The sequence below is a fragment of the Ictidomys tridecemlineatus genome, chromosome 14, assembly GCF_052094955.1.
Source record: "Ictidomys tridecemlineatus isolate mIctTri1 chromosome 14, mIctTri1.hap1, whole genome shotgun sequence".
Lineage (NCBI taxonomy): Eukaryota > Metazoa > Chordata > Mammalia > Rodentia > Sciuridae > Ictidomys > Ictidomys tridecemlineatus.
In genome coordinates, this window is record NC_135490.1 from 68,321,936 (window position 1) to 68,333,628 (window position 11,693).

Here is an 11,693-nt window from a genome sequence, read left to right on the forward strand (position 1 = left end):
CCCTTCAAGGCAGATGTCCTTTCAAGAACATCAAAGTGGTTTAGGGAAAAAAAATACAGGGATGAGTTCTAACCCCTTTCAGCCTCTCAGAACAAGGCTGCCCCTTCAGCATATAGAGGATCCACCCACCCTGGCCATATTTGTCTTTGTAGCTTCATTGGTCCCCTGGGCACCAGCAATGGAATGTGTGAGATGAAGGTGATTCTGGTACCAGGGGTCAGCCCATATGAGAGCCTGATAATGACTTGTCTTCAGACACCAGGAAATGGTAACTGAAACAGTGGGAGAGGTCCTGGGTTTGTGGGAGAAAGAATGTTCGGAAACTGTGGCTGCCTCATCCTGAAATCTGAGAAGTTGGGGCAGCAGAGCATCTCCATGTCCAGATACATAAATGTAGGCCCCAGGCCACTTCCCTAATTAAGGGCTTCTCAGCTCTTTAGAGGCCCAAAGCTTGAAACTCAGGACATACAATCAGCCACATGGACCATCAGACACGGGACTCCTTGCCAGTGCCAAAAAATGACTGCCATAGGAGGGTAGCTGCACTTTGATCATGGGAAAATGGCCAGTGGTCTCCCCACACAGGGCACCACCTCCCAACCCAGCAGGGCTGACAATGTGTCAGCTAGATTTGAGGGCCCCGCTGACCCTACTAGCCACACCAGCCCCTGATATCCAAGTCAGACCCAATTGTGCCCATCCTCATTACACCAGTGCTATGTACCAAGTGCCCACTGGGATACTGCCAGCCAAGTGGACCCACTCTTCTCCTTTTCACTGCAACAGGAGCCTATATCCCTAGAGACACACAGCTTAGAGGCATAACTGGAGGGTCCTGGAGTCAAGGGGTCTCCTGGCCCTCCAGTTCTGACTACTCTGACCTGTGGGGAACTCCTAGCCCTCTGCTGTATAAGATCACCTCAGAAAAACCACAATAGTCTGGTTCTTATAGTCTCAGCCCCAGGCCCTGCCCTAAGACCCATTGCCCTCTTGCTATCAGATGGGTCTTGGCAACACCATCAGGTCTAGCCATCCCCATGATGACTGGCTTTTTCCTGGTTACAGACAGAGAGGGAGGGAGATAGTCCATCCACCAGGCCAGCCATATCTGGTAGATGGCAGCCTGGGTGGAGTGGAAGGGAAGAGGAGAGAATAAGCAGAGAGGTTGGGGAGGGGAGCAGGAAGGAAAACAGACCCTGCATTTGTCTGACCCAAGACCTTGGAACTCAAGTTTCCCACTAGGTGCCAGCAGAGGACAGGGTTCCTGGGACCTCAAGTAATGACAGCAGAATCTCTGCCTTATGATATCTCATGCTAGATACTACCAGGTAGTGAAGTCAAGGAAAAGGACATTAAGAGAAGGATAGTATAATATTCGACATACCTGGGTACTAAGAGAGCCAGGATCAGGTTTGAGTTTGGGAGGTAAAAGTGGGCAGTTGCAGAGTCCTCTCATGCAACAGCCACCTGAAGGTTACACGATGTGCCCATACACTGCTCCTCCAAAGAAGCATTTATTACTTGGTCTACAAAAGGGGAACTCCATGACACCCACACAGACACTGGAGCTCACAGAGGTAAGAGAACGCCCCTCACATTACTCATTTTTACATCTGCCAGCACCTGCTCCTTCCAACGTTGTGCTCACCCCACAGGGTGCTGAGCTTCCTGGGCAATGCATGCCAAGAACTGCCCACTGCTGAAGCCCAAGAGGTGCTGCCTCTTGGAGGTGCTGCATTGGGCCTAGTGTCTCCCTGTCTCTGCCACTCAATGACCATGTGCCTCAATTTACCCCTCTATGGCACAAGTTAAAATCCACCCTGCATGCCTGGGACCAGGTAAGTCTGGTAAAGACAGTTCTGTGGCTGAAGCACATGCAAGTAGGGCAAAGAGACTCCTGTGGTGACTCTCTTGCGGAGGAATGACGTCCATCAGGCTATAGTCAGGCCAGCCAGCTGTGGAAGGTCAAGTCCCTGGACTGAAGAACCTTGTTCCTTGAGGTCATCAATGCCCTGGGGAGTCTGAGGTGGAATGCAAGTAGACCAACCCCCATTATCATACCCTTTCAGGTTAACCTGGGATAGAAGGATCAAATTTAGACTCATTTCTAAACCTGGATTCCCCCTGGAATTAGGCCTTTGGAATGAAATCAGGTCCCGTGGTTACCATCTCCAGGCTCCTGGTTTTGGACATTGAACTTGGTTGCGTCTGGAATGTGGAAAGTGTTGTTAGGTAGTAGGTTAACAGTTTGTGAAGAAGACCCCCACATGACCCTGAGGTCAAAATCTCCCCATCCAACACCTTATCCATAGACAATGTTCAAATATTTTTTGTTTGTTTATTTGTTTGTACCAGGTATTGACCCAACAGGCTCTTTGACACTGAGCCACATCCCAGATTGTTTTTTTCCTGTATTATTTTATGATAAGGCCTCCCTACATTGCTTATGGACTCTTTTAGTTGCTGAGGCTGGCTTTGAACTTGTGATTCTCCTGCATTAGCCTTCCAAGACACTAGGATTACAGGCGTGCTTCCTGAAAAATTTTAACAAAGTTAGAAAAATTTGTGAGGGCAGTTGAAACCAGACTGTGGAAGATTAATGAGGTCTCACCAGAATTACCCCAAATAATCTAGAAAGAAACCTGCCATTAATAAAAATCTTGTGGACAAGTGAAGATAGTGGGATTGGAGTAAGGCATCCTGAGCTTGGAAAGCAACCTGCAGCCCTCTAAGTCCAGACAAGGCCAGCAAAGAGGGGAAGACGGTTCACAACACATTCTCTTGTAGTTCCTTCAGGCTTTGTGGGCAGCCTTCCCTCCACCACCTCAGCCTCCTGTGTGTAGCCGCAAGGCATGGGGGTCGAGGTCTGAGAGATGTCTGTTGGCAGGGATCTTGCACCCACCTGTACAGGTGCTCACTAGGCCACCCATGTTTGCCCTGCCACCAGTAGCCATGCAGTGCATGATGAGAGGGGAGTTGCGTTTCCTCCCCTGTGCTGTCCTCATTGGCTCTCCTCCTTGTCCCTACAGTTATGAGAAGGCTTTGGGCACAGATGGAGTCACCACCCTCCTGACCCTGGGACATGTTCCCACTTAGTCTAGGTGAACCCCCATGGAGGGCAGACTACTTAGGTCATTAACAGGGAAGAGGGTGAAGACAGTGTTGGTGTTGGAGGGTGTCATTTGGTCATGCAGACCAGTAGCAGGGGATGGGACTCTCTAACAGGATCATGTTCTATCTTCTATGTCAAGCTTGTGGCTTTTGCCAAAGTTGGCCATGAAATCAGCCCCTAGAGAAGGGATCAGAAATAAAAGGAGCTTCCCGTCTGCTCAGGTCTCCAGGGTAAAAGTAGAAACAGCTGACCATGCCCCTTGAGAACCCTGAAGTTTGTCCAGGAGATGCACTAAAAGTCACCTGTTTTGGCCAGTATGCCAGGTGCATGGGACATGGAGAGGTGTGGGGTTGGGGACAGGGACAGTATTTAAGTGCTATTCAGTGTGTGGCCCTTTGCTCCCAACACCCGTTTCCAATCCTGATGCCTCTGTCTGCCTTGCACAAACTTGTCTCCAGGCCTAGTTTGATCCTTTTCTACCTGCAGCTCTCAGAAGCATGGGCTTGTCTGTACTTGTGGAGGGGAGAGAGTGCCTGGCTTTGGGAGCCACAAAGGCCACTGCCAGGCTGAGAGATAGGGTTCAGGCTGGTTGACCTGAGTGGGGTCCACAGCATCCTCAGGAGGTGAGCTCTGGCTTCTGCCTCTGGGAATCTCAGGCACAAAAGTGAGGAGGGTGACTCTGAGGTGTTAGGAGGAGGAGGCCAGCTTGGTGTTACCTGGGTGAGCAGGTCTGCCACTGGGCAGAAAAGTTCACTGTGACCAGGCTCCTATACCCTCTCAGAGCAATAGCTTAGCTTTCCATCCCCCCAGGAGACTGCAAAGTGTGCACACTTCCTATGCTGCAATAGTGACCAGGGACATTATGGGAGAGCTGGATCCTAACTACTAGAGTGGTATGGGATTGAGTGGGGGAATTTCCTTATATCAAACCAGTGACTCACCCAGAAGGTAGTTCTGTGCCTGTCCCACAGCTGAGTGCAGGGCTGTTTAAGCAGTGCCAGCTCTGGTCAGCTCTACCCACACCCCCAATCTGTAATGTTTTAAAAATGGAAATAGAGAATCAACATAAATCACACCCTCCTCATTATTTTAAGATGAATAAGCTCTTGGTTTGTATCCCATAGTCGATATCCAAAGGAGAAAAAAAAACTTTAATTAAAATTCAGTAGAATTTATCTGAACAGGCAGGAAAACAAAAATAAAAAAAAATAACAAAAAGAGTAGATTCCCTGGCAGCCCTCACAATCAAAAAATGTCCAAAGAGTTATTGTGTGCAGTGCCATGGGGCACTACTTATGAACTGAAATGAGGCAAAAAACCCTTTCATTGTTTACAAAGGAAACTTAATTCATGACAACTCTGCAAAGGACAAGCTAAGCAGCTATTCAAGAAAAAAAGGCTGTCAGTCAAACTACTAAATTGTATTGTAGTTTTCACCAAGGACTCAGTGTGAAGGCATCCTCAGGCCAAGTCTAATTTAATGTTGTCAGTACAACTTGGAAGAAATGAGTAAGTGGCACATTTGATTTTCACAAATTTAGAAAAAATGTTATTTATAGATCATAATATTTTATAAGATTTAAAAGTATACAGAATCTAAGTAAAATGAAATGGGCAATAACTGAAATATCAACTCTGCTTGGAATATAAGAAGCAAATAATAAAGTTTCATGTAAAAGTCTTGTAAGAAGTGTAAAAGTGAATTTCACTAGATAAACAGTTTTTGGACTTCTGTTTTAGGGTTTCTTCCATCAAAAGAATGATACACACTCAATGGAAGTGTAGCATATTTGAAACTCAATATCTAAATGAACACACAAATGTAAGGTATTTTAGTGCAACTTTATAAAAAGACATTTATTTTGCATAACTATGCACAGAATATCTTATTCTTCTAGAAAAACTAAATATTTAAGTCCCCCAAAAGAAATTATGAGCACTTGTCAGAAAAATATTCTCTAGCTATGAACTTCTTTGATATTCTTGTACCTATTGATCTTAAAAATATATTAAAGTAGTGACTTTTATCATACTGATGATAAGAGATGAATGTAAATGACCATTTACCAACTTCACATTCAACATTGTTCTGAGTACTAGTTTAAGAATTCGACGAGACATGAAGAGGTGATTATTTTGTCTAGATTGAATAAAAATGTTCTAGATCTGATGTTAGCATCAGAGATCCCTGTCACAGTAAAATGATGATCAATACTACAAAAAGTTAGGAAAAGACCTCACTATAATAAAGTCACTATAAAAGACCTCACTATAAAAATGTCTTCACTATATTGTCTTTTACTAACTATAGGGATTTGAGTATCATTTACATTCATAATAAAGTTACTAGAAATGTAGAAACAATATGGATATTGGGTTTAAATATAAAGTATTATCAATTTTAACTTTTAAAAATCCCTTCATTCTTTCATTCAACTTGGTAAAAGTATTTGGCTGCTTGGAGTTTAGGCACAAAAATTGTGAGAATCAGTCATTTCATTTGACAACACTTGAAGTATTCACACTGGAAATACAAACTATTCTATTGGGTATGTATATTATGGTTTGGACCTTAAAACTTATGTGTTGTAGGGTGGTCCCTAGCTGATGTTGTCATTAGGAGAAGGGGCTTCCTAAATTGAGCATGTGAGGTCATTAGAGGTATGCCCTTGAAGGGTATGTTAGTACCCCACCCCATTCCCTATGTCTTTTTTAAAAAAATTCCCTTCCCAGCCACCATCATATGTGTCATTTTGCTCTCACTTGTGCTCCCCATCATAATGTTTTGCCCAGCTACAAGCCATAAGAGATAGAGCCATGTGACCATGACTGATAGATAAGGCTAGCTGCATTGATAAGGTTTGATTGTTTTCTCTCTCTTCTGTGTCTGCTCTTATATTAGGATTTATGCTTTCACAGACTTTCATGATGAGAGCTATATTTCTTTCAGTTCTTGATGTAAGACTTTCTTAAGCATCTTTGGTAACACAGGTCTATTGGTCATGAGTGTAAAACAGCTAAGCTTAAACATTTAGACTAGTAGCATAAGATATTTGGTACTTTGCTATGCAAGATAAGTGTCTTCTATGATCAAATTGCCCCAAAATACCTTGCATTTCTAAGTAAATAGATATTGAGTTTAAAATATACTACCCTTCTCTTTTGTATGTGTCATTCTTTATGATGTTGGGCTATTTGAAATAGAATCTAAAAACTATTTATCATTATAAAATTCCTTTTTGCATGTCTTATCATTTCTTTCCTCTCCAACCACACCACACTCATTTTACAGAATTGAGCAGCCGAGGCTTTATTTTGGAAAGGACATGAATTTGTTTTAGATTGAGAGCATAGGCAAGAGAGGGTACCCGAGGCAGGAGATTTTCCCTAGCAGTGGGCTGAGGGCTAGGTATGGGCCTCAGGTGGGTCTCTTATTCCCTATGCTTCTCCGTAGAGCTGCCACCACAGCTGACCAACCCTCCAGGAGAGTGCAAAGTCTACACCTTTCCTTGGAAGCATGTAGGTCCTGCACTGCTGCAGTGTTGAGCTGGGACAATGTAGGATAACTGAATCCTAATGACTAGAGTGGTGTGGCCACCAGAAGGTGGCCAATGGGCAAGAAATTGAGCCCAGGAAGGTCCCCATAGCAAACCAGGGACCAACCCAGAGGGTGGTTCTGTGCCTAACCCACAGCTGAGTGGAGGGCCGTTTGAGCAGTGTTCACTCTGGTCAGTTCTACCTACATCCCAAGTCTGTATGTCTTGAAAGATGGAAACAGACTATAAACATAAATCACATCCTCATAATTATTTAAAGATGAAGAAACTAAGTTTTTATTCTATTTTTAATATTTAAAGGAGAACAGAACCAGACTCCCACAGGACATTGATTTGGAAATTTTCACATAGCAACTTAAAAATGATGCTGATGAACACATTAATAATGGTCATAAGGACTGAGTAGATGGCAGGCAAGATCAGATGGGCAATGAAAGCTGTGGGATGCAACCTCTAAGAAGGAATCTGGAGCAGCTGCCAGAAATGAAATAGACTGGAACATAAATGAAGAATGCCTTCAATGGAGTCACCAGTGGGCTGCCCACAGACAGACAAGGGGAGAATAAAGGAGCTTCACAATGTAAGTAAAAATAATGGGAAAATTGAAATTTAAAAGAAAATAAGAATGGAAAAGCAAAAAGCATATCCAAGTGCTTGGAACATTTACTTGAAATAATATTTGCAATGGGAAAATTAGAGGAAAAGAGAGAAAAGTCTAAAAATATTTCAAGTAATAAGCACTAACATTTTTCCAACATAATGATAGGTAACAAACTATAGCTTATGGAATCTCCAAGAATATCAAGCAGGATAAATATAAAACCAAAATGTACACATAGGTATATCTTAATCAAGGTCATGAATACCACTGAATGGTGAAAATTTTGAAGCTAAAGGAAAAACACAACATATTTTAGGGAAAAAATTGCATCCAAACCATAGCAAATCATAAACATAAATGCTACTTTGGTGAATTCAGAAAAATTACACGTTTGATATTAAGGATTATCCCTTCTGTCTTTTATATCCTACATTTATACTTCTGTCTCAATAAATATGCTGTAAGCTTTCACATCAAATAACAAGTGTTTCCATTTTTATTTTATGTGAAATCACCTTACACTGTTAATGATGTTATAAGGGTGATCATTTGGATGTAATCCAACAGATTTTGTGAATTCCCAATTGATAAAGATATGAGACCTAATATAAATATAGATAGTTCCCAATCTGGAATGCTTTGACTTAAAATTCTCAAATTTACTCTAGTGCCAAAGCCCTAAGCATGCAGTGGCAACCTCATCCTTTGAATTATTAACTGATATTTTCTCAAACTAGCCCTATGTGAGTTATCCCAGTCCTCCAATGTTGGGCAGCAACAGTGAGCCAAGCTCCTAGGTGGCACCTGACTCATGAAGGCAAGTGCTGATAGTCTGTGCTGTGCTGTGCTGTTAAGCTGTGATGCTGAAATCTTAGGTACAGTGAATGCACTTTCCCCTTAGGATTTTTTCATGTTTGATAGATTTATCAGAAAGTTGCCCCTCCAAGTTCATGAAAAATGAGGGGTAAAAATGTATTTCTTTGGATCCACTGAGAAATGGCTAATTCTTATATAATATGCATATAGAAGATGGGTCTTCTTAACATTTTCTTGGACCAGTGGTTTTCTGTGCCAATGAGAGTGAAATTTAGAGCCCAGTTTAGGTTAGTAATGTTCCTGGTTACACTGATCTGCTCACTCCTTCTGTCTTCTTGACTGCCCTGGGTTCCCAGTCCTTCCTAAAGATAAATAAAATTAAGAAATCTCTAACGATTTACCAAGATAAATATAGACAACCCAGAACAGCACTATCAAGAATCAGCATGGGACCTGGGGATGTAGCTTAGGGATAGGAACCTTGCTTATCATGTGGGAAGCCTGAATCACAATCCCCCTCCCTCCACAGACAATGTTAACTATTCACTAGAACTTCAGATGAGACAAAGATATTACAGAAAATTATTAATAAACTTATGCAAATAAATCAAGTGACAATTAGTCTAAAATAAAGATAATTAAATAATAGAAAAGTAACAACCAACACCTATTTTGCACGTAAAGAGGTTGAAGTGGTGGGTAGACTCAGCAAGACACTGTAGGTATATGTGACAGTTGCACAGTGGGAGACATTCAAGAAATTGGAGAGCAGGGGACCTTGTCCAACTCATTTTATCAGGTCAGTATTATGCAAATCCAAAGCCAAACAAAGATAAATACTATAAAAAGGGTGGGTGGGGGTAAAAAGGACAATGAAGATTAATGCATTTGGTGACACCCAGAAGCTGGAGCAGGACACTGTGAGCATGCTCAGTAGAAGGTGAGAAGAGTAAGGGTATCTGTGTGAGAGAGAGAAATGGAGGAGAAAAGAGAAAGAGACACACAAAAGTTATAAATTAAAAATGCTATCAATATTAAATTTGAACTAAAAATTTATACTCAAATCATGAAATATTTATTCACACAGGTATATAATGTGTAATGTCTATATATAGATACACACCCTATTTTGATATATACAAAATCAATAAATATATACAAATCAATAAAATATTATTATACATGAACATATAATGCTGTAGCAAATATAGCACATAAGGAAGAAGTGGGGAGCCTGGATTTCACATTGGGTGCATAAATACCCTCCTTTTATCAATCTAGAGCACTTAGGTTAGCCACTGATGCCTGCCTGGCAGCTAGACCCTTGGAAATTCTGGTGCTACACAGCCTGCTGAGTCAAGTTGGAGCCTTGCTCCAAGTGCCTCTGGACTCCATCACAAACCTACTGGAGGACCTGCCAGAAAGCACCAAGTGCATGAACTGCAACTCCATCCAGACACCACTGTGGTGGCAGGAGGGCACTGACCACTACCTGTGCAAAGCATGTGGCCCCTGCAATAAGATGAATGACCTCAGCCTGAACCTTTTCAAGTGGCAGAAGCATGTTCCTTCATCCTAGTGGCTCTGACTCTCCTGGGCCAACTGGTACACCACCACCATGACCTTATGGCACAGAAACACTGATGGTGAACCTGTGTGCAATGCTAGTGGACTCTATCTGACATTCCATGGAGTGCTTTGACCTTTTCCTATGAAAAATCAGGGAATTCCAACCAGGAACAAGTAAGCCAAAGATTGTTCTCCTAATAGCAATAATTTGGTTCCAGTTACTCCAACTTCCACCTCTTCTAACTCAGAGGATTACAGAAAAATACTTCCCCTTCGACACATCCAACAGCCTTGGGGGCAGGAGCCTCACTGAGGTCTGCTGCAGGAGAGAGCACTAATCCTGAATATAGCAAGTTCAAGTATTCCAGTCAAATGGGCTCTGCATAGATTTCAGTCTGTCCTTGTCCAGTGAAGTCACATGCTCAGTGGGACAGGATTTCTAAAGTGCTCTGACCCTGGCCTCAGCCCTTGTGACCATGAGGTGGGGAGGACACCACCCAAGAAGGCCTTGCACCTCTTGTGTCTGAATTTGTCCAGCAGCCCAGACTGTGGGGACGGTGTAGACAGTGCATCCCACCCATGTGTGATTTCCCCAGGAGGCTTGCTAAAGAGAAAAAGAAGATGAAGCTCCTCTTGGAAAGGGCCAGTGTGTGAAAACATGGCCTGCTCCATTGGGCCAGGGCCACTTCCAGACAGTCTGCCATGGGTTGTCTCCTGAACTGCTTGCAGAAACTGGGACTAGGAACAGGGCCAATTGCCTGCTAAGGAAGACGGAGAGATTCTTTCCAACAAAGTCATGCGTTTCTTCTGATCAATTTTGGTTATTCCAGAATTTCTGCACACCTGTTCCACATGCATATTTCACAAGTATTTGTGGAGAAGATCATTGGAGGCCATTTGGCACACATTCTGGAAACTGAGTTCCTGGCTCTCTTGTCAAAATATTGTTCAGTTTGCAAAACTGAATAGTGACTCCAGCATACAAGGTGAGTGATGTTTCTCAAAGATCATCTTGCCTTGATATACAAATAATCAACAAATACATGAAAAAATGCTCATCATCTCTAGCAATTAGAGAAAGGCAAATGAAAACCACTCTAAGATTTTATCTCACTCCATTCAGAATGGCAGCTATTATGCATACAAATAATAATAGGTGTTGTCGAGGATGTGTGGAAGAAGGTACACTCATACACTGCTGGTGGGACTGCAAATTGGTGTAGCCAACATGGAAAGCAGTATGGAGATTTCTTGGAAAATTGGAAATGGAACCACTATTTGACCCAGTTATCCCTCTCCTCTGTCTATACCCAAAGGACTTAAAAACAGCATACTACAGGGACACAGCCACATCAAGGTTTATAGCAGCGCAATTCACAGTAGCTAAACTGTGGAACCAACCTAGATGCCTTTCAATAGATGAATGGATTAAAAATGTGGCAATAAACAGAATAAAATCATGGCATTTGCAGGTAAATGAATGGAGTTAGAGAAGATAATGCTAATTGAAGTTAGCCAATCTCAAAACATCAAATGTGGAATTTTTTTTATATAAGGAGGCTGATTCATAATGGGATAGGGAGTGGGAGCATGGGAGGAATAGGCAAATTCTAGATAGGGCAGAGGGGTGGGAGGCGAAGGGAGGGGGCATGGGGTAATTAATGATGGTGGAATGTGATGATCTTTATTATCCAAAGTACATGTATAAAGAATGAATTGGTGTGAAAATACTTTGTATACAACCAGAGATATATGAAAAATTGTGCTCTATATGTATAATAAGAATTGTAATGCATTCTGATTAGTTATATATATATATATATAAATTTTTAAAAAAATTCATCTTGCCTAACTGATCTGAGGTCAGTTGGAATTTGTACACAGGTAGCAAAACAAGCTATTATTCTTCCATGTATACAATATATTTTTTAAAAAATTTCAATTTGCACTGTAGTAATCATTTGCATAAAATTGAAAAGCATTTTTATAATGAGTGTAAATATTTCAACATAATGGTACTTAAAGTAATTTAAAAGAA

At 42.0% G+C, this 11,693-nt stretch overlaps 1 pseudogene; it reads left to right on the plus strand.

Moving 5' to 3' along the window:
- The first annotated feature begins 8,958 nt into the window (after positions 1-8,958).
- Positions 8,959-10,243, plus strand: LOC144370555 (transcription factor GATA-6 pseudogene; annotated as a pseudogene).
- The last annotated feature ends 1,450 nt before the right edge of the window (positions 10,244-11,693 follow it).